Source organism: Xyrauchen texanus, chromosome 29, assembly GCF_025860055.1.
Source record: "Xyrauchen texanus isolate HMW12.3.18 chromosome 29, RBS_HiC_50CHRs, whole genome shotgun sequence".
Lineage (NCBI taxonomy): Eukaryota > Metazoa > Chordata > Actinopteri > Cypriniformes > Catostomidae > Xyrauchen > Xyrauchen texanus.
Window position 1 is genome coordinate 37,659,359 of NC_068304.1, and position 21,406 is coordinate 37,680,764.

General features: G+C 39.5%; 1 protein-coding gene across 1 annotated transcript in view; it reads right to left on the bottom strand.

Annotated features, from left to right (window-relative positions):
- Positions 1-554, bottom strand: part of LOC127622687 (uncharacterized) — a 59,812-nt gene extending 59,258 nt beyond the window's left edge. Inside the window, exon 1 of the mRNA XM_052096715.1 lies at positions 511-554. The gene's annotated coding sequence lies outside the window, so the exon portion shown is untranslated. The remainder of the gene's footprint in view (positions 1-510) is intronic.
- Positions 555-21,406: the final 20,852 nt, after the last annotated feature.

The following is a 21,406-nucleotide window of genomic DNA, read 5'->3' on the forward strand; positions in this document are numbered from 1 at the left end:
ATGGGCCAACATTTCTAAAGAATGCTTTCAGCACCTTGTTGAATCAATGCCACGTAGAATTAAGGCAGTTCTGAAGGCGAAAGGGGGTCAAACACAGTATTAGTATGGTGTTCCTAATAATCCTTTAGGTGAGTGTACATATGCCATGGTACTTCATTATGTCTTTACAATGGCGCATGTTCATAAAACATGTTACAATAGCACCTGTCCAAAAACACGTTATTACCATGGTAAAATAGCAATAATATAGTTAGTACTAAAATAGTACGTTGTGGTAGATTTTTGTTAGTTAGAGAGACCTGATAAGACAAGGAAAGCTAACGCATATATTCTCTGTTTTGTTGTTTGCTCGTTTGGGCTCGAGATTTATTCAAAACACACCTTGAAAGCTGTTAAATTGGTTGTTTTGAAAATCAGCAAATGTGTCAAAATGTCTGAGCTAAAACATAATTAACCCAAATTGCTTTTATCAAAACGTCAGATGTTTAAAATCACGCAATTGTTACTTACTTTGACACGTTGCTCTTATGGAAAGTGCCGCTTGTGAAACTGTGTACGTCTGTCGCTATAGAAACGCGCGTTCTCGTGCACGCGCAGAACCATTTATTACACGTACAAACTGAGAAATAATTTGTATATATACATATATACATCTTATATATATATATATATATATATATATATATATATATATATATATATATATATATATATATATATTAAACTAAAGGTTCAATACAAGTTAAGCTCTGTCGACATCATTTGAGGCATAATATTGATTATCACAAAAAAAAATGTATTTCGACTCGTCCCTCCTTTTCTTAATAAACAATTTGATTTTAGTGTGATAAGATTGCTTACTAACCTGCTAATTTTACAACTTCGTTGCCATGACGATGCAATGTCAACAAACCCTAATGCCCAAAATGACTAAAAGTGTGATTTTACACCTTTACAGGGAGTTTTAACAGAAGAATTAATGTAAGTGCTTTTATAAAATTATAAGCTTCTCATTTCTGTCTTTACGTAAACCCTCCAAAAATTGGCCCTATTGACTTCCGTTGTAAGTGCCTCTCAGTAACCTCAGTTTTTGCTTTTTTCGAGTCAAAAATATATTTTTGTGGTAATCACCATTATGCCACAAGTGCTGTCGATTGCATTCACTCCCCGAATTAAAATAATGAATCACAAATTAAATCATTAAGAAATAATTTATGCAGAAATTCACATTGCATAATGCATTGCATAAATGCTGTAAATGTTTTGTTAATTGCTAGTTTATGATACCTAATGTTTTAACTAATGTTAACAATATAACCTTATTGTGAAGTGTTACCATTATAATTCATATTATTGCATGTTATATTAATATTATTATATTATGATTATTAGTGGTATTACTTGTAAAAATGTACAATGGGGTTCTAAACACAAACAATGAATGAACTACGTTTTTTTCTACTTTATATTATTGTTTGTTCAAGTTAGACCATAATAACTAAAATTAGTGTACATTTGAAGTCAGAAGTTTACATACACTTAGGTTGAAGTCATTAAAACTCTTTTTTTTTTTTTAAACACTCCACAGAATTAATATTAGCAAACTATAGTTTTTGGCAAGTGGTTTAGCACATCTAATTTGTGCATGACATGAGTCAATTTTAAAGACAGATTGTTTCACTTTTAATTGACTATATCATAATTCCAGTGGGTCAGACATTTACATACAACTGTGCCTTTAAGCAGCTTGGAAAATTTTGTCAAGCCTAATTTAGCTTCAGATGGGCTAATTGGCCAATTGGTGTCAATTGAAGGTGTACCTGTGGATGTATTTTAAGGCCTACCTTCAAACTCAGTGCCTCTCTGCTTGACATCATGGGAAAATCAAAAGAAATCAGCTAAGACCTCAGAAAAAGCAATTGTGGACCTTCACAAGTCTGGTTGATCCTTGGCAGCAACTTCCAAAAGCCTGAAGGTACCACATTCATCTGTATAAACTATAGTACACAAGTATAAACAACATGGGACCACGCAGCCATCATACCACTCAATCCCAGAACAACAGCAAAGGACTTTGTGAAGATGCTGGAGGAAACCGGTAGACAAGTGTCTATATCCACAGTAAAACGAGTCCTATATCGACATAACCTGAAAGGCTGCTCAACAAGAAAGAAGCCACTGCTCCAAAACTGCCATAAAGAAAATGTGCACATTTGTCAAAGATCTTACTTTTTGGATAAATATCCTCTGGTATAATGCAACAAAACTTTAACTGTTTGGGTATAATGACCATTGTTATGTTTGGAGGACAAAGGGTGAGGCTTGCAAGCCGAAGAACAATATCCCAACCATCAAGCATGTGGTGGCAGCATCATGTTGTGGGGGTTCATTAATGCAGGAGGGACTGGTGCACTTCACAAAATAGATGGCATCATGAGGAAGGAACATTATGTGTGTAGCCGGGTGGTATTTGAACTTATAAGAAAGAAAGCGAGTACTTCCCCTTTTAGAAAAGCGGTCCCTGTTGATGACGTGTTAATAGCGCGATACAGAGAAAGACAGCTAAAGCAGTGCATGAGAGACTAGTTCAGTTGTGTGTCGAGTGATTATCATCCTTGATTTAATCGATGTTCTAGGTGAGTAAAGATAATAATCATCATTTGATCTGGTGTAATAGGCTGTGTTCGTTTTATCCTGTGTGTATAATGTGTATTTTGTGGTTAGAGTTCGAGATGACTGGATATATTTGATCGATGCACGTGACCAGCATTACGAAGTCTTTATAAAAGAGTTCCGTAAGTTGTTGATGTAGTGTGTATGTGCTAAACAAATGTGGATGAGGAGCATTATCATGTGTATGTTATCTTAGATTTTCGTGAAATGGAGCTTGAATGCCCATGATGAAAATGATGACATGTGGTTTTGTGTTTGTGTAGGGTGCCACTACCGTGTTTGTCTGCTTTCAAAGTGTATTGTTTCACCCCGAAAGTGTGCCCTAACATGTGTAATAATTTGTAATTCAAGAAATTGACACTTTATAAGGCTTTACTGGTATTTCTGTAAAGATATTGTCTTGTTAACTATTCAGTTGAGTTCCTACACTGAATAGTGTAATCTAGTATTTGAGGTTGAGTGATACTAAATTATCACCTGTTATTTGTTTAACCATTCAGTTCAGAGCATTGAAGGTCTTAAAGGAAATTTAAACAATTGACTGAATTAATAGAAAATAATAAAGCCTATCTAAAACGTGGTTCAGTGTCAATATATTTACTTTGTTAACTGGCAACAAAATTTGGTACCAGGAGTGGGGTCCTTTTATAAATCGATTTGCCAGTGTCAGTTAAGTGTTAGTGGCACACGGGTGAGCAAACACGGTAGTGGTGAAGAGAAGCATCTTGCATAGGAGGAGCCAGCGATCACCGGACGGAGTGTTCGACGCAGAATAGTGGTGTCGTGGGAATTGGCCAGGTCGTGACGGAGCAGACGGAGTGGTGACGTGCGTTTCCCTTGGATTTCTGAAGTAGGCACGGACGGTCCCTTTTAGTTACCATGCTCAAGACTTTGACTGTCAACATGTCTGACCATTCAGATGGTGACGAGGACGACATTCGCCTAAGGTTAAGAGAACTGAGTCAAAAGCACGATGAAGCAATGGCCACACTTGAGTCTTTGAAGGGTGGGCTTAATAAGACTTATGTGTATGTGCCTCGAGAACGTCACATCAGCCCATTCACAGGGGACATTGAAAAAGATGGGAGAACAGTAGATGAGTTTGTAGATGAGGTTGGGCGTGCTTTAAGAGCCAGAAACTTGACACCAAATGATGAGTGTGATTTTGTTATGTCGTTGCTGCGAGGTGCTGCATTAGAAGAGGTTCGACTGCGATGCGATGTAGACACAGATGCAGCCACTGATATGCTTACTTACCTTAGAGAGGCTTTCACTGATAGGCGTAGCAGTGCCCAGCTCCTCCAGGACTTTTATAGTCGTAAGCAGAAAGAGGGGGAGGATGTTCGTGATTTCTCTCATGCACTCGCTCAAGCTCTCAGTCAGATTACTAAGCGTGCACCAGAGGCCGTGGGAGATGAAAACACGATGTTAAGAGACCAGTTTGTAGAGGGCATCCGAGACCCCGCACTTAGACGGGAACTGCGACGGTATGTAAGAGACAAGCCTGGGTCTTCTATGGTGGAAGTGAGGGAGGAAGCTTATCTATGGGGTTGGGAGGAGCAGTCTGGGAGGGTTCGGACCACTAAAAGTCGAAGTGGTACTTATGGCTCCTACCGTGACACTGTGCAGAAGTGAAAGCCATGGGCCATAACCCAGTCACTTTATCCAAAGTAATGGATGTAGTCACTGAACAGGGCAGGCAGATCCTTGAGCTTACACAGGCCGTTAATAGTTTGATGACACAGCAACAAGGGGCTGGGGTCCTGCGGCATAACCCACGAACCCAGTTACGATTCACTGAGGATGGTAAGCCCATATGCCTGAAATGTCAACAAACCGGACATATTGCGAGAAATTGTCCCCAGAAACAAAACTCTAAGAAACCTGCATCCCGTTCCATGGAGTCGGGAAATGTGACGCCCGGGTTGCTGTGAGTCAAGCAATCCGGAGCCAACCTGTAGACTCAAGTCAAGAAGAACTGTTGAAGCGGGCAGTGGGGACATGTCCTTAAGTAGATATTAAGGTTCTGGGCGTAGAAGTATCCTGTCTCCTGGACACAGGCAGCCAAGTGAGTACGATATCTGAAAGTTTCTTTCGACAGCATTTGGGGGGTGATGATGAAGACATGCTTTCGACTGCTGGATGGCTCAAGCTTACTGCCGCAAATGGGCTGGACATCCCGTACTTAGGATATCTCGAGTTAGAGGTAGAGACGATGGGCAGGAAAATTCCAAATTGCGGTTTCTTAGTAGTAAAGGATCCTCCGCTCTCCTCAAAAGTTGTTTCCTGTATTGTGGGGATGAACATCATTAGTCAGTGCCGGCAGATAGTGCAGTCTGAATTCGAGGCTCCATTGGAAGGGGGCTAGAGACTGATTGGAGGAACGTGTTCCAGCAAGCACAGACCTGTGATGTTCCTAAGAGTCGGGTGGCCCGTTTAGCAGGGAGAAGTATGGTGCATGTGCCAGCGGGCTCTATATCGACAGTAATGGCAAAAGGTTGGTCGGTGAGTGCGAAAGGTGAAAGCGAGTGGCTGTTAGAGCCAGCACATTTAGCGTTGCCAGGAGGTGTGCTGGTTATGCCGACTGTGTTAAGCTCACGCCATTACGAGGGCTCAGTCCAAGTTATTAACCTGTCTGGTGAAGATGTGTGGTTGCACCCTAGGACTCGCATTGGAGTTTTGTCGAAAGTGAATTTGGTGGATAATGACCCAGGACATGAGGTAACATTCCAACGGATTTCTGCGAATGCAGAAGAGATCTCCATGGGGGCTAAATCACGATCAAGACAAGAGCAGTGGTCTAAAATGATATCCCAGCTGGACATTGGAGGTACGGTGGAGCAGCAAGCTGAGTTGAAAGCATTACTCGCCGAATATGCCGATGTGTTTGCCATAGGGGATGAGGAGCTCAGATTTACAGACAGAGTACAACATGAGATTAACCTGGTGGATGATGTACCGATCAACCTGCCATATCGCAGAGTTCCGCCAAACCAGTACAAAGAGGTCAGGGAACACATAGCGCAGCTATTAAGAAAGGGTGTTATCCAGGAGAGTTCAAGCGCCTATGCATCTCCAGTGGTGCTGGTGAGAAAGACCGACGGTAGTATTAGGTTGTGCGTGGACTACCGCAAGCTAAATCTGAAAACCAAACGGGACGCTTTCCCACTGCCACAAGTGGATGAGAGTTTCGATGTGTTACGAGGTGCCCAGTTTTTCTCAAGCATCGACCTGGCCAGTGGTTATCACCAGGTGGCTGTTGCAGAAAAGGATCGGCCTAAGACAGCCTTTACCACACCATTTGGGCTGTATGAACATCTGAGAATGCCGATGGGGGTGTGCAATGGGCCCGCCACTTTCCAAAGATTAATGCAAACCACCATGAGTGATCTAATTTTTCAGATTATGCTCGTATATTTGGACGACATCTTGGTGTTCTCAAAAACGTTTCCCGAGCATTTGGAGAGGTTGCGGACTGTGTTGTTAAGGCTGCAGGAGACCGGACTTAAAGTCAAAGTAGGGAAATGTCACTTCCTACAGTCTACAGTGATGTTTTTGGGACATCAGATATCCCCTGAGGGTATAGCCACTGACCCTAACAAGATCTCTGCTGTGAAGCAGTGGGCGGTACCTACTACTCTGAAAGCTCTGAGGTCATTCCTCGGTTTCTGCGGGTACTACAGGAGATTTGTCCCTGGCTTCTCAAAAATCGTAGGGCCGCTGCATGATTTAGTCAACCAGTGTCTAAACGAGGGACCTCCGGCAAAAGTTAATCCAATGGTTGGAGTCCTGAGTGTCAGGCATCCTTTGATGTTTTGAAGGAGAAACTAACTAGTGCGCCCGTGCTCGGATTTGCTGATTTCTCTGCCCCATTTATCCTTGAGACTGACGCAAGCAATCAGGGCTTAGGAGCCGTTCTTCTACAGCAGCAAGAGGGAAAGAAAAGAGTGATCTCTTATGCGAGCCGAAGATTGCGGAATGCTGAAAGGAATGACAAAAATTATAGCAGCATGAAGTTGGAGCTGCTGAGTCTCAAGTGGGCAGTAACTGACAAATTCAGGGGCTACTTGCTGGGTTCGAAATTTACCGCGATCACGGATAATAATCCACTATGTCACCTAAACACTGCCAAATTAGGAGCCCTAGAACAAAGATGGGTGGCACAGTTAGCTGCATTTGACTTTGATGTCCAATACCTACCTGGTCGGTGTAATCAAGCCGCGGATGCATTGTCTAGGCAGCCCTTGGCAGGGGAGCCCGTGGTAGACAAGGAAGATGCCGAGTATGATGACTGTGTGACTATTTGTAGCCTGGCACAACATGGGACTGCTCTGAACGTTGAATTGATTCAAGCTGGAATAGAGAGGTACGAGGTCCGTCAAATGCGCGCCGTGGAAACGCGTGTGCTGGCGAGCACTGAGGAAAAGGGGAGTACTGCTATTTGGCCTGGTTATTCTAAAGAGCAGTTGGCCACGTTTCAGACTCAAGATCCAGTGCTGAAGGAGTTCAGGATCTTTTAGGACCAGAAACGTAAACCTGCAGGCTTGGAATTTAAAACCCTATCAAAATCCGTATGATCATTACTGAAGCAGTGGAGCCGACTAAGGGAAAAGGTGGGATTGTTGTACCGTGTTGTGGAGGATGTGTGTCATGGAGAGTGCTTCCAACTGGTAGTCCCCACCTGCTTGAAAACCCAGGTGCTTGAGGCCGTGCATGCTGGTATGGGGCATCAGGGAATTGAAAGGACACTGCAACTGCTGAGGCCAAGATGTTACTGGGTGGGAATGTATGGGGATGTTGAGCAGTGGATAAAGAACTGTCAGCGCTGTGTTCTCACTAAAATGCCTCAGCCTAAAGTACACCCACCCATGAAATCATTCCTTGCTAGCCGACCTTTAGAGGTGGTGGCCGTAGATTTCACTTTATTGGAGCCAGCCACTGATGGAAGGGAGAACGTCTTAGTTGTCACTGATGTGTTCACGAAGTTCGCGCAAGCTTTCGTAACGTGGGACCAGAAAGCTGACACCACAGCTAAAGTTCTCCTGAGGGAGTGGTTCATGAAATTCGGAGTCCCAGAACGGCTACATGCAGACCAGGGGCGCAATTTTGAAAGCGAGGTAATCGCAGAATTGTGCAAGCTGTATGGGGTTAAGAAAAGCCGTACCACTCCCTATCATCCGACTGGAAACGCCCAGTGCGAGCGTTTTAATCGCACTCTACATGAGCTGCTGCGAACACTTCCTCCTGAGACCAAAAGACGGTGGCCTGAACATCTAGCCGAGCTGGTCTATGCGTATAATGTTACCCCGCATTCGACAACAGGGTATTCTCCTTTCTATCTGTTGTTCGGTGTGGAGCCTCATTTGCCTGTGGATGCACATGTGGGACGAGAATCAGGGGCAAAACCTACTCATGACTGGTTAGTGGTGCATCAGAGACGGCTGAAGGAGGCTCATGAACGTGCCAAGGTCTATGCTGAGAAAAAAGCAGCAGAGCGAATTAAGCATTCTCAGGATAAAGTGTATTGTCCATTCATTGAGGTTGGCCAGATCGTATACCTGAGGAATCGACCCCTGGGAAGGAATAAAATCCAGGACGCTTGGCATTCGACCCAATATCGGGTGATAGAGATTCAAGGGACCACTCATACGGTGGAGCCTGTGGAGGGAGGGCCCATCAAAAGAGTGAATCGGGTGGATCTCAGACCTTGTGTGCATGTCTCTAATCCAGTGGCCCGCAAGGGGAATGTTGAGCCTAATGTGGAAGTGGATGAGGCTTCAACAGGGTATGTGGATGATGAGAGTTTAGAGGAGGGTGTAGTGCTCTTGTACTGGCCCAAATGTACTGGCCCAAGTGTGGTTGAAAGTCTGGTACGGACTGAAACTGAAGCTGAAAATGAGATGAAAGCTCCAGAGGTTTCTTCATGTGATCCCGAGGTTCCGGCTGGAATAGAACTTGGGGAAGGGTTTCAGGAGGAAGATGGGGTTTCTAGTTTGCCCACACTTCGAAGGAGTACCAGATCTAATGTGGGTCAACATTCAAATCTACACCATGAGCCTAGATCAGCCCTAAATCATAATGCTGTTTCTCAAATGATAGCTAATCTGGGTACCATATTCTTCCGAGAAGCAGTTAAAGAGCTGAGACAGTCTTACGCTGTCACCGAGGGCGTTGACATGTCAGCAGGGGAGAATGTAGCCGGGTGGTATTTGAACTTATAAGAAAGAAAGCGAGTACTTCCCCTTTTAGAAAAGCGGTCCCTGTTGATGACGTGTTAATAGCGCGATACAGAGAAAGACAGCTAAAGCAGTGCATGAGAGACTAGTTCAGTTGTGTGTCGAGTGATTATCATCCTTGATTTAATCGATGTTCTAGGTGAGTAAAGATAATAATCATCATTTGATCTGGTGTAATAGGCTGTGTTCGTTTTATCCTGTGTGTATAATGTGTATTTTGTGGTTAGAGTTCGAGATGACCGGATATATTTGATCGATGCACGTGACCAGCATTTCGAAGTCTTTATAAAAGAGTTCGGTAAGTTGTTGATGTAGTGTGTATGTGCTAAACAAATATGGATGAGGAGCATTATCATGTGTATGTTATCTTAGATCTTCGTGAAATGGAGCTTGAATGCCCATGATGAAAATGATGACATGTGGTTTTGTGTTTGTGTAGGGTGCCACTACCGTGTTTGTCTGCTTTCAAAGTGTATTGTTTCACCCCGAAAGTGTGCCCTAACGTGTAATAATTAGTAATTCAAGAAATTGACACTTTATAAGGCTTTACTGGTATTTCTGTAAAGATATTGTCTTGTTAACTATTCAGTTGAATTCCTACACTGAATAGTGTAATCTAGTATTTGAGGTTGAGTGATACTAAATTATCACCTGTTATTTGTTTAACCATTCAGTTCAGAGCATTGAAGGTCTTAAAGGAAATTTAAAAAATTGACTGAATTAATAGAAAATAATAAAGCCTATCTAAAACGTGGTTCAGTGTCAATATATTTACTTTGTTAACTGGCAACAAAATGTGGATATACTGAAGCAGCATCTCAAGACATCAGCCAGGAAGTTAAAGCTCAGTCGCAAATGGGTCTTGCAAATGGAAAATGTCACCAAGCACACCTCCAAAGTTGTGGCACAATGCTTAAGGATAACAAAGTAAAGGTATTGGAGTGGCCATCACAAAGCCCTGACCTCACGCTGATTGATCATTTTTGGGCAGAACTGTAAAAGCATGTGCGAGCAAGGTGGCCTGCAAATCTTATTCAGTTACACCAGTTCCGTCTGGAGGAATGAGCCAAAATTCCAGCAAATTATTGTGAGACGCTTGTGGAAAGCTCCCCAAAAGTTTGACCCAAGTTAAACAATTTAAAGGCAATGCTACCAAATACTAACAAAGTGTAAGTAAACTTCTGACCCACTGAGAATGTGATGAAAAATATAAAAGCTGAAATAAATCATTCTCTCTACTATTATTCTGACATTTCACATCCTTAAAATAAAGTAGTGATCCTAACTGACAATGATTAAATAATAATAACAGAAATACAATGGCAAAGCATGACAAAATACATATGTATTTATTATTGTCCTTTTATATGAATCAACACTTGCCTTCCCAATAACACCTAAATGTCTGTTTCAGGAAGGTGAGTTAGTACAAGGACTGACTAAAATCCAAAGCACAGGTGAGCGTGTGCGCTTACATTGTGTGAGGGGTAACATTGCTAAAAAGTTTCTTAAGGTGAAAAAAAACTGCAGAGTTTTACTGTTTTCTTTGTGCTTATGAAGTCCTGACGTAAATCAAGCGTCCTGTGGCTTCCTGACAGAGAGGAGGGAGACCTCTATGGCTCCTGTAATTATGGACAGCTTGATTTCCCTAATTAAAATCATTTCAGCACTAAAATCAAATTTCATGTGGATGTTTTGATTGCAGTCTTAAGAACCCTCATTAAAGCTTCATCACCGTATGTCTCAATTAGCCCACAAAAATAAATCTGCTGGTTTGTTTCAATAAGAGTCCTGCCTGTGTCAGCCATTTCATACATTAACTTTTCTTCATTTGTATGTCTCCTCATATTCATCTTTGAATATGCATGTATTCAATTAAATTTGTTAAATGGTAACACTAAATGGTAATACCATGTTACTGGTATATAAATGCTACCATTCATGGTAAAGCCTACACTGTACGTGAATGGTGACCGTATTTATGGACTATTGTATTTACACTATTAGTATTTTTGATTGACAGAATTATCATTTTGGTGTGAACTAACCCTTTATTTAAATAAAATGATTTCCAGAAAAGCCACATAAAGATACTTAGGTCATCTCTAAATGTTTATTAAAAATCCTTTTAATTTTAAGGATGTTTGATCATGCCCTGATTGAATGTCTTGCCCTTGCAGTTTTATGCAGTGTGTGTGGAAGTTATCTGTGTCCCTCATTTGCGAGAAACTCTCAATTCCACCACAGTCCTCATTTATATTCAGTTAGAATACAAGCTTTCAGATCTGCTATTGCAAAGGTACTCTTCCAGATCTGGTCTTGCTGCTCTGTTCCTCTTCCCCTCCCGTTCCTCTATATAGAGACGAAAGCAGAGGCAGGGCTAGCGTTCCCTTCCTCTCACCCGGCAACGCAGATGAAGGCTGCTTATAGATTTAGCTTTCCCTTATCTGCCACTCACCTTCCTGTATGCGACTGATCCATGCATGAGGACCAAAAGATTGGGACCCATGAATGGATCCTATCCTATACGTGATACTTTATCTTCTACTGTTTAAAAAAATAAACTCTTAATGGGTGAACTTGTTAAATAATTGCTTGAGAACTCGAAACATTTGGGATTGTGTAAACCCTTTAAATGCACTTGTAAAACTGCTTCGAAACAGCATGTGATGTATTGTGAAACCCGCTACAAAAATGAATTGAACTGAATCATGTCCAGGTGACATTTCACCACAAAATTAAAAGAAAAACAAATGAGAAATTTAGCATAAAGTAAAAACCACTATGATTTTAGTTATTGTGGCATTGTTTTCATGACAATTCTGTACCTTTTTCCCTCAAATTTGTATTATCCCATTATTGCCAATGGTAATCATTTTTGTTACTGTAATGCAGTTTTTGTTTTTTTCTTCCTCTATTTCATCTAATGTCCTAGACAATTGTCTATTGTCCAAGAAAGTTGCCCCTCCTATTTTCCTTTGGGTCAAATTTAAGCTAAAATTAAATTAACAAATGATCTGGGTCCTTTTATACCTGCAAAAAATTATTTGTATTCATTAACATTAGTTAACATGAACTTTCATTGAATAATACTTTTAAAGCACTAATTAATCTTGGTTTAAGTTAATTTCAACATATACTAATGCATTTTTAAATTAAAAGTTGTATATGTTAATCAAGCCATAATAAAATCACAGCAGTGCTGATTTAGTGCCATATTGCACGACTGCGAGTTTGATATTGCTTATATACAACAGTTCAATGAACAAGTACATTTTTAAAAATTAGAAAAAAACTGAGTATGATCATAAAAACGCATTTGGGCATGGAACTACTTTAGTTCGCGACCGATCAGTGTCAAAACAAATGATGCATCCAAGCCTTTGTTAGTAATTCAAATATGTCACTTCAGAAATAGTATCAAGGCTTGTGCGGTTTCAAACAAGTTATTGGATAAACAAGGATGTATGTGATCACCTGTTACCACTCCCAAGCAGAGATGCTGTCAGCTTTCTGGAGATCAGCTTTCTCAGTGTAAAAATAGCATCCAAGCGGGGGTATTTCTCCCTGTTTCGTTGTAGCCGGTGCACAATAGTCAATCACTATAGAAACAGCAATGTCCTCTGCCATTTTAAACCCATGGTGTAATTAATCACTCTGTTGTTTCTCTCAGCTCTGATGTGCCATAATGCTGAAGTTGTTCGTTTAAAGCCATTTAAAGCTATTTCCTAGCTTTAGTAATAGTAATACAAGCAATCACAAAGTGCTGTTGTATGTAAACGGCTGATGCTGATTCACTTCACATCACCTAACTGGCTCATATACACACAAAAATTATCTTTAGCCACCACCTAGTGGCTAACATATATAGACAAATTATAGCTCTTAACAGATCTGCACTGCTCTTATACTTTAGTTTAGAATGGCATGAACACAAGTGGAGTGATACACACACAGTGAAGCGTCCGAGTGCTGATGGTGTCAGACCATCAGTGCTTATGGAACATCTCTCATCCAATCAGATTCGAGGACCGGAACTAACTGTTGTCATTAGTTAATATGTTATGAACTAATCAGATGCACAGCTAGCTGTCTCATCTAACATGAACTAACAAATGTATCTTTACAAATGAACATTAGCCAAGATTAATAAATGCAGTCAAATATTTTGTGCATTGTTAGTTCATTACACCAAATGCATGTACTAATGTTAACAAATAGAACCTTACTGTAAAGTGTTACCATTTATGTATTATTTAAATCAGCATAATCTACACAAAATTTATTTTTGGCTATTTCTAAGAAATATTAAAGTTATTATATTTATTTTACTTTGGTTAACGATTATTCAATTCAGTTTAATAGATTTTTGAAGTGCGTATTTTTTTGGTAAACAGTTTCGATTATATTGACAGCACAACAAAATATTATCATGATGTAGAAAAAGGACCTAAGTAAACTAAAACAAATAAAATTCTACTTATACAATCAAAATATATAATTGCTTTTTCTTATTACGCTAATATGATTTTATTTATTTATTACATTTTTTTTGCATTACTGTAAGTGACATTGGGGCAGGGGTAAATTTACTTAACTGTTATGAAAAGAATGTCACAAAGCAATAAAATCTTAATGATTTTTAAATAGGCTTAATATTAAAAAAGCAAAAAATAAATAAATAAATACTTAGTTAATTCTTTCTTCAAATCTATCCCACGCCACAACTTTGGCTCCAGCCACCAGCAAGACAGCCAGACTACAGACAGCATACCAATGAGCCGGACATCACTATCAGCAAGATGGAGAGAGAGCGATTAAAAGCACAGAGATCATGTGGTGTAACAGTGACAGATGAGTGGTAAAGTGTAGCGCATGTGTTGAAATGTCACGGCTATTTAATCCATTATGGTGCTCGATCGCAACGGCTGATTCAAATGTCATTTGTTAACTCTGGCTTTGATACGGGACGACTGGGTTTAAAATATTGTGAAATCCTCTGAGCTGTGACCACAGGGCGTTTAACAATTTAAATTCATTAGTCTGACTTGGCAGCAATGCACCATAGTAATAATTCAACCCATTTCTCAAAATGTACGCTCATTTCTTCCTGTAAATGTTAAGTCTTCTCAAAAAGGCAATTCTTTCTCTCGTTTTTAAAAAGGGTATGAGGTTGTACCAGTTTGATGCTGTAAAAAACAATAGGAAATGGCTTCAAAGCACGGCATTTTAAAGATGGTCATGATAAATAATTATGGTTTTTAAGAAAGCATTCATCATTTAGTTTATGGCCAGTCTTTCTATTAGAGGAATGAAAACAATAAAAACAATTGCTTAAACTTCCTGTTCTGGAAGGTCAATTTGTTTATTTATTTTTTCAAATTAATAATAATTTTTAGTCAAAAAAATGTTCTGCCACTCCCAAGCAGAGATGCTGTCAGCTTTCTGAAGATCATACTTTTTTTAGCGGAAAATACTTTTGACTTCCTCCACTTGCCATGTGAGCACAAAAAACTGGACTTGATTCGATAAGTCTAAGGTCATTGAGGTCTTGAGGTCGTAAAATAAAAAATGGGACACCTTTTCTGTTTGCAGGCAAAACTAACCGACCATAGGACATGAATGGGAAAGTCTAATAATCAGAGCAATGTTGTTGTTGTTTTTTTATGACAAATACAATAAATAAATCTGCCACAATACAGAAAAACACACAAATAAATTGAGGTGTGAGATTCTAATACATGCAGAGTGCAAAACACACACGCAAACACACACACACACATATATATATATATATATATATATATATATATATATATATATATATATATATTGTGAAACAAAACCTGCAGCCACAATGCAGAACACACACACACACACACACATACACATAAATGAGCGGGTAAGTCCATAAAACACCCAGAATGCAGCAGACACGTGGAAGAGCATGGCGCCATGGTCATGGGTTTGATTTACAGAGAACACATGTATTAATAACACAAAGTACCTTTAATGTACTGTAAGTTACTTTGGATAAAAACATCTGCCAAATGTATATGTTAAGATGGCTTGCTAAACTTTGATTTGTGACTTAAGCTGGTTTAGCTGATCAGCCAACTGGTCACCCAGCCTGAGCAGTTGGCAAGTGCCCAAAACCCCCCTAAAACCATTAAACTAGACCAGATCAACAAGCTGAGAGAACAGATACGATCAGCAAACAACCATAGGCTGATTTGAAGCTGCTATATCAGCGTGACCTCAAAACCTAGTAAGATGTCTACCAAGACATCATTTAATCATAAGTGCACTTCAAACCGGATGGCTGTTCTAAAAGATAACTGTCTGAGCAATATTGGGAAAGCATCTTTACAAGATACTCATAATTTCAAAATTGGTAAACAAGCTAAAGTCAAGATGCTCTAAAACAGCTACTAATAGAAAGTAGCCAACTAAATTGAAGCTATTAAATGAAAACATTTTTGGATATATAACAATTTGATGACATTATTGATTCAATAATATCACTCGATAGTTATATACAGTGCAGTTTTAATTAAGGTGACATTCGCTAATGAAAATGAACCATGGTTTTACTATAATAAATATTGTTTTACCATGATATTTGCAGTAAAACCATAGTATCTACAAAATTAATCTTGGTTACTTTAGTCATGTTAATACAATTGTTCTATAGTAAAATAATAGTTAATGTCTATAATGGTTAAACATATAGGGTGACAACATTAAACTGATCATAAATGTATACCTAAATGTGAATAAACTAGAAAACAGTATAGATAAACAGTAGCAATAAACAATATTTGAAAAAAAAAAAAAAAAAAGGCTGCAGGAATAATTTAATTAAAATAGTTAATTTACATGAACAGACTCACTAAAATGAATGAAAGTTCCCAGTGTTAAATTTAAAGGTACAGTACGTGTTTTTTCATGAAATGACACACTGAAACCACCAAGAATACTTCTCAGATATCTCTGAATTAGGTGACAAGAAAAAACACAACAGCCATAAAGAACATCCCAAACCACACATTTCTCAACTACTCAAAGTTATTTTGTAGTGTAGGCCTAGTAGTCCGAGTAGTATGTTAACACTGAAAAGGCAACAAAAAGAAGTCTTCCATGAGTACCTGGATGATGCAATTCTTCATCCGTCAAAACGGTGTGGTTATGTTGGACACTTCATGCACTAAGTGCTCACATCTTGCTGTACATAGAGAAAGGGGCGGAGTTCCCTGGCTGCACTGCTAGTCTGACAAAAAAATTGTAAATAATGGAGAATGTAGCAACTAGTGAAACTTCTGTGAAGACTGCACCTTATAAATGTAAGTTAAATGCTTTACCATCATCCCTCACAGAGTGAATATGGAAGTTAATGAGATCAAATAATGTAGTGTTGAATTGAGGTTGGCTAACTTGCTAAAGCTAGCAGCAATTCATCAAACATGTTTGAAATGTCATTTCATTCAGCTGTTAAACGGTGAATGCCTCCATGTAGTAAAACCTGTTAAGTGCTCCATTTGGGACAATACAACACTTTTATAATTCTTAGTGTATTTTATAAGTGCATAGTGTGGCGTGTCTACACAGCTGTAGTCCTGGTAAACAGTGGGGGAAAAGAAATCCGTGCCACAGTCAGATTGTTTGTTTAGCCAATCAGAAGAGTTTCTGGCTGTCAATGCATATTCACAGCACAGGCCATGCTCGTATAAATGCCGGTACAGTGTCCTGACCCTTCCCCTGCCATCTGCTCCAACGCAATGACCTCTAGTGTGATTTTGAGTGTGCGTGTGATTTTCGAGTGCTGTATTTTGTCTGGTGGAAGGTCCAGAACAGCTCAAATCACTTACAGAACCTTAAAGGAATTGTTTACATGAACTGTCTGAAAGAACCGAGTTGCTGAAATTGTTTGGTTTCCCCAGAACTTCGTGAGAGAGCCAGGACGGTTTAGGTGAGTGTGTTCGATTACTCCCTCGGCTCCATTGCTGCGTTTACAATCCAATATGACAAATGCTGCATTTTGTGATGCTACGGCGCTACACATTGGAAAATGTAGCTCATTGGAAAAAAATAGCCCCTATGTGTGAGTGCAACCTGTATGTATTTTTATGGCTATTAGAGTATTGCACAATTAGCTTCGAAACAAGCCAACGTCAAACTCTACTGAAGCCTATGGTGCACAGGGTAGCTGCTTATGTGCTTTTTGAAAATTGAGAAAATCATACAGACCTTGTAATAAATGCTTTTCCGCCAACACGATGGATCAGTTTGACAAGCTAGTTTCTCTCAGTCAGCTTTTTCTCACCCCCCACATGACTCTACCACGCCACCAGCAAGGAGGTCACCAGGCCTCAGAAGTCTGAGGGCCAAAGGTCAGATTGTCAGATGCGTCAGTCCTTTAGCAGTCAGAGATTAACGTGATATAAGGGCAAGTAAGCATGTAGAGTTCTCCTCTTCACTTCAGGGAAGAAAACGGGAAGAATGACCTTTTCACTTGCAAAGCAGACACTCTTTTTGACAGCAGCATTTCCAAAACTCACCACTGTGTGAGAGAGAGAGGCTGAGCTGTATGGGGTTACAGAGATAAGCAGGCAGGGTTGGGAGGGTTACTTTTGAAATGTATTCCACTACAGATTACAGAATACATCCTGTAAAATGTAATTTGTAACATATTATGTTAGATTACTCAAGGTCAGTAATGTAATCTAAACACTTTGGATTAATTCTTCAGCACTGGTAGATTTTTTAAATTTTCTTGATTAAAAAATATGATCGTGTCTGGTAACATGTGCATGTAAAATGGCTAGAAATAGCATTTAATTCAGCTTAGCATAAATCTGACAAATTACACAAGGTTTATGTCTATTTCTTCTGCTCCAAACTTACTTCAAACGTTCTTCTCTGTTGCTCGTATGAATGTAACACATCATAAGAAAGTGTTTCACCGCTGTTCAAATGCACTTTGGATCGCATCATTTATATGTCTACATTTTTTCCATCTGAAAGGACTGAATATTAAATTAAACAAATGACAATAAAATGCAAAGTAATCTCTTCAGTAATCAAATTACTTTTTGAATGTAACTGTATTCTAATTACCAATGATTTAAATAGTAACTGTAGTGGAATACAGTTACTTATATTTTGTATTTTAAATACGTAATCCTGTTACATGTGTTCCATTACAAGGGACTTGACTATAGACCATTTCAAAGCCTGTTCGTTGGTGATGTCACTGTTCCGTGAACATTTTCTGCTTGTCATTTAGCAGAGACAGGCCACTTCAATTAAAATGAATGGAAGAAATTGAAACGGCCAGTGGCAGCCAACGGTCAACAGAAAAATATACAGCCTCATCACCGCTCCCTTTAAACACAGACCGCGTCTCTACCTGCAGGTGTCTTCGTGGCTCCAGGAAGGGAGTGGTGAGGGTCCGGTGCGAGTTAGATGTGCCGCCGGACCCGAATCCCTGGCGCAAATTAGATGCAACACCAGGGATTGGAGCTATCCTCACAGCCCGGCTGCTCAAGTGAAGCCGGCGCCACATGCGCCTCCGACCAATAAAACGTTACTGCTTATTTGAAATATGTTCTTTTATCATGACCTTGACTAACCATTTTGGAGATTTCGGTCTTTCCCCATTCAAGAAGATAGTAGCTGCACTGTCATGATGCTTTTTACATCGAAAAATAGTCTATATCAGAGTGAGAGATTATGTTGAGAAATATGAAGTTGATGGAAATCAGACAAGCGTGAAAGTTCCTTTGATCAGGGCCTGGCACCCAGCAACCTGTTGGGCTCCTCAAAGCCACAGGACAGAGACAAACCAGCCAGTTGTGCAGAAAGGCTGGAATTTTGATGAAACTGTCACTAGCTCAGATCCACGGATATCGAGGATCTTCTCTACTCACTTAATCAATACAAAAACAGATCAAATGGACAAAACGAAATAAACAATCTACTCTAATTACTTTCTTAAAATAAGTTCCTGGTCTTGTTGCATAAGATTCACCAGTGAATGTTATTCCAAAGAATAAAAATATAATGTTTGATCAAAATGTAATAACATGTACCACCTCATTCTCCACCAGGACTTTCGTTTACAGCGGACATCACCTAGGTGGGCAGGCTACTTCATCAACTGGCAAATAACCATATAGGCATTGTTTTAGGCATCTCTTAAAGGTAAAGCAGCCTTTCTAAAACCTTGCCAGCAGTTAAAGCAGAGTTAATATAATAAAAGTTAATAATAGCAAATTATAGGAATGTTCCTGGTTCATTACAGTACAAGTTAAGCTCAATGGACAGCATTTGGGACATAATATTGATTACCACAGAATTTATTTAGACTTGCACCTCGTTTATTAAAAAAAGCTAAAAACATATATACAGTAGGCACTTATAATGGCTGTAAATGGGGCCAGGCTACTAATGCTAAAATACAAATTGTCTCAAAAGCATAGCTTCAAGATGCAAACATTATACGTGTCCACATTATTTTATTGCATTAAATTGATTACCAACCTACCGGTAAGTTGCATCTTTTATTACAGCTTTGTTGCCATTATGACATAATGTCGGTAAGCCCTGTAAGCAATTTTATGACATATTGTTTACATATTGTGGCAATACATTTGAAACATAATTTATTTTAATGCCTATGTACTGGCCCCATCACTTTCATTGTAAGTGGTTTACTGTAACCGGATTTTCTTCATATTTATCTTTAAATAAATGAGTTGAAATTATTTTCTGTGGTAAAAAACTTTATGCCACAAATGCTATCGATTATGGGACATTCCTTTAATTATGAAGTGTGTAATTTCAGCACCACTAGCACAAGAGAATTTTAAAGGGATAGTTCAACCAAAATGAAATTTCTCTCATTATTTACCAGGCGCCGTTAGACATGGGCATCGGGCTTCAGCCCCGGATCTCAAAAATTTAATTTATTGATAATTATGATTATTTTGTAATAATTTTGTATTTATTTAAAAAAATGTACCGGGTCTTTTAATCTATCCTTCAGAATCATGTATTAAAGACGATTAAAATGTGTTCAAGCAGATCAAAGTTACTATGGTTACAGAATGCTTGTATTTAGAGTGCGCACCAGAGGAGAGCCTGAAAGAGTCATCGGTTAACTTACAGCTTTGGGGCTTGACTGTCATTGTTGTTTGTGGCTTCTGGTGGTAGCTATTATGGACATTAGACACTTTTTAAAAAGTAAAATAAGGAGTCATGAACGATACGAGGGAGGCAAGAAGAGTTATCTACTGGCGCCGTTCCCTCATCATTAAGCTCAGGTCGGTGAAAGCTCTTAAGCAAACCCTGGTCTAACTTACTAGCCCTGTAAGTTACTCACTGTGGTATTAATGCAGAACATGTACTGTATATATAAAGTACGTGGGACCTTACTATTTCAGCCTATAGCTAATCCATTTTGTGAGCCATAATCCGTTTCTCGTGAGGAATGTAGATGAAGTAGCCTATACATCTGATTTGGCGATTGAAACACGATGTGTAAATTAACGTTATTCAGGGATGTAGTGGAGGCTAAACGCACATAAACGCCGTTTACGCACCTCCCAAAATTCGGAAATAGCGTTTACCCACCTCCAAAGTGGGTTTATCCACCTCTAAATTGCGTTTATCCACCTCTAAATAGATAGTTCCTAAGCCATTTTAAATTAAGCTTATGTCGCTTTTAGTTTCATATTGTTCATTAATAGTTTCATAGGTTGTTTAAACCTAAGACGAAGTCTTTCATAATGCGCTCCATGCGCGTGCATCGATATTGACTACTACCAGCTATATACAGCGTGCTGTCTTGTTGACCAATCAGCAGGAAGCAGCAGACTGCATCAAGATTCATCCGTCACTCACTAGCCCAAACGTCTAATGTAAAAATGGATATCCGGCAATTTTTTAAGCGCCGTCAAGACGGCAGTCCTCCACCTCCTGAGGCCAGCAAACAGCCTCGGCTACAATTTCAAAGTGAGTGAGCTCGGAAAACAGTACCAAACTTCATGTTTTTGAGGTTAATTTGGTTAGATTAATAGATAATTAGATTCATGTCACTGACTCAACAAGTCACCTCTACCTTTTCCCATTATCCAATGTTACATGTAAAATTCAGGATACATTATTAATTATTTAATATTCATGTATTATTTGTTTGTGTTTCTGTGAATAGCTGTTACAGTTCTACAAATAAAGCATTCTATCTTTTTACCTATCATTTAAAATGCTAAAAAAAAATGCACCTGAATGCAGGAAATGAAGTGTTTAATGGCCAACATTTCCTGGGGGAGGTCCCCCAGACCCCCCATTTATATTATTATTGCTTATTATTATGTGCCTATGAGTAGAAGAAGTAGTTACCAAAAGCGGGCGGGCGGGCGGGGGTGAGTGGGGGGGACTGGGCTACGCCCCCAATGTATCAAGATCCTAGCAACGCCCCTGTTATTTACTCACGC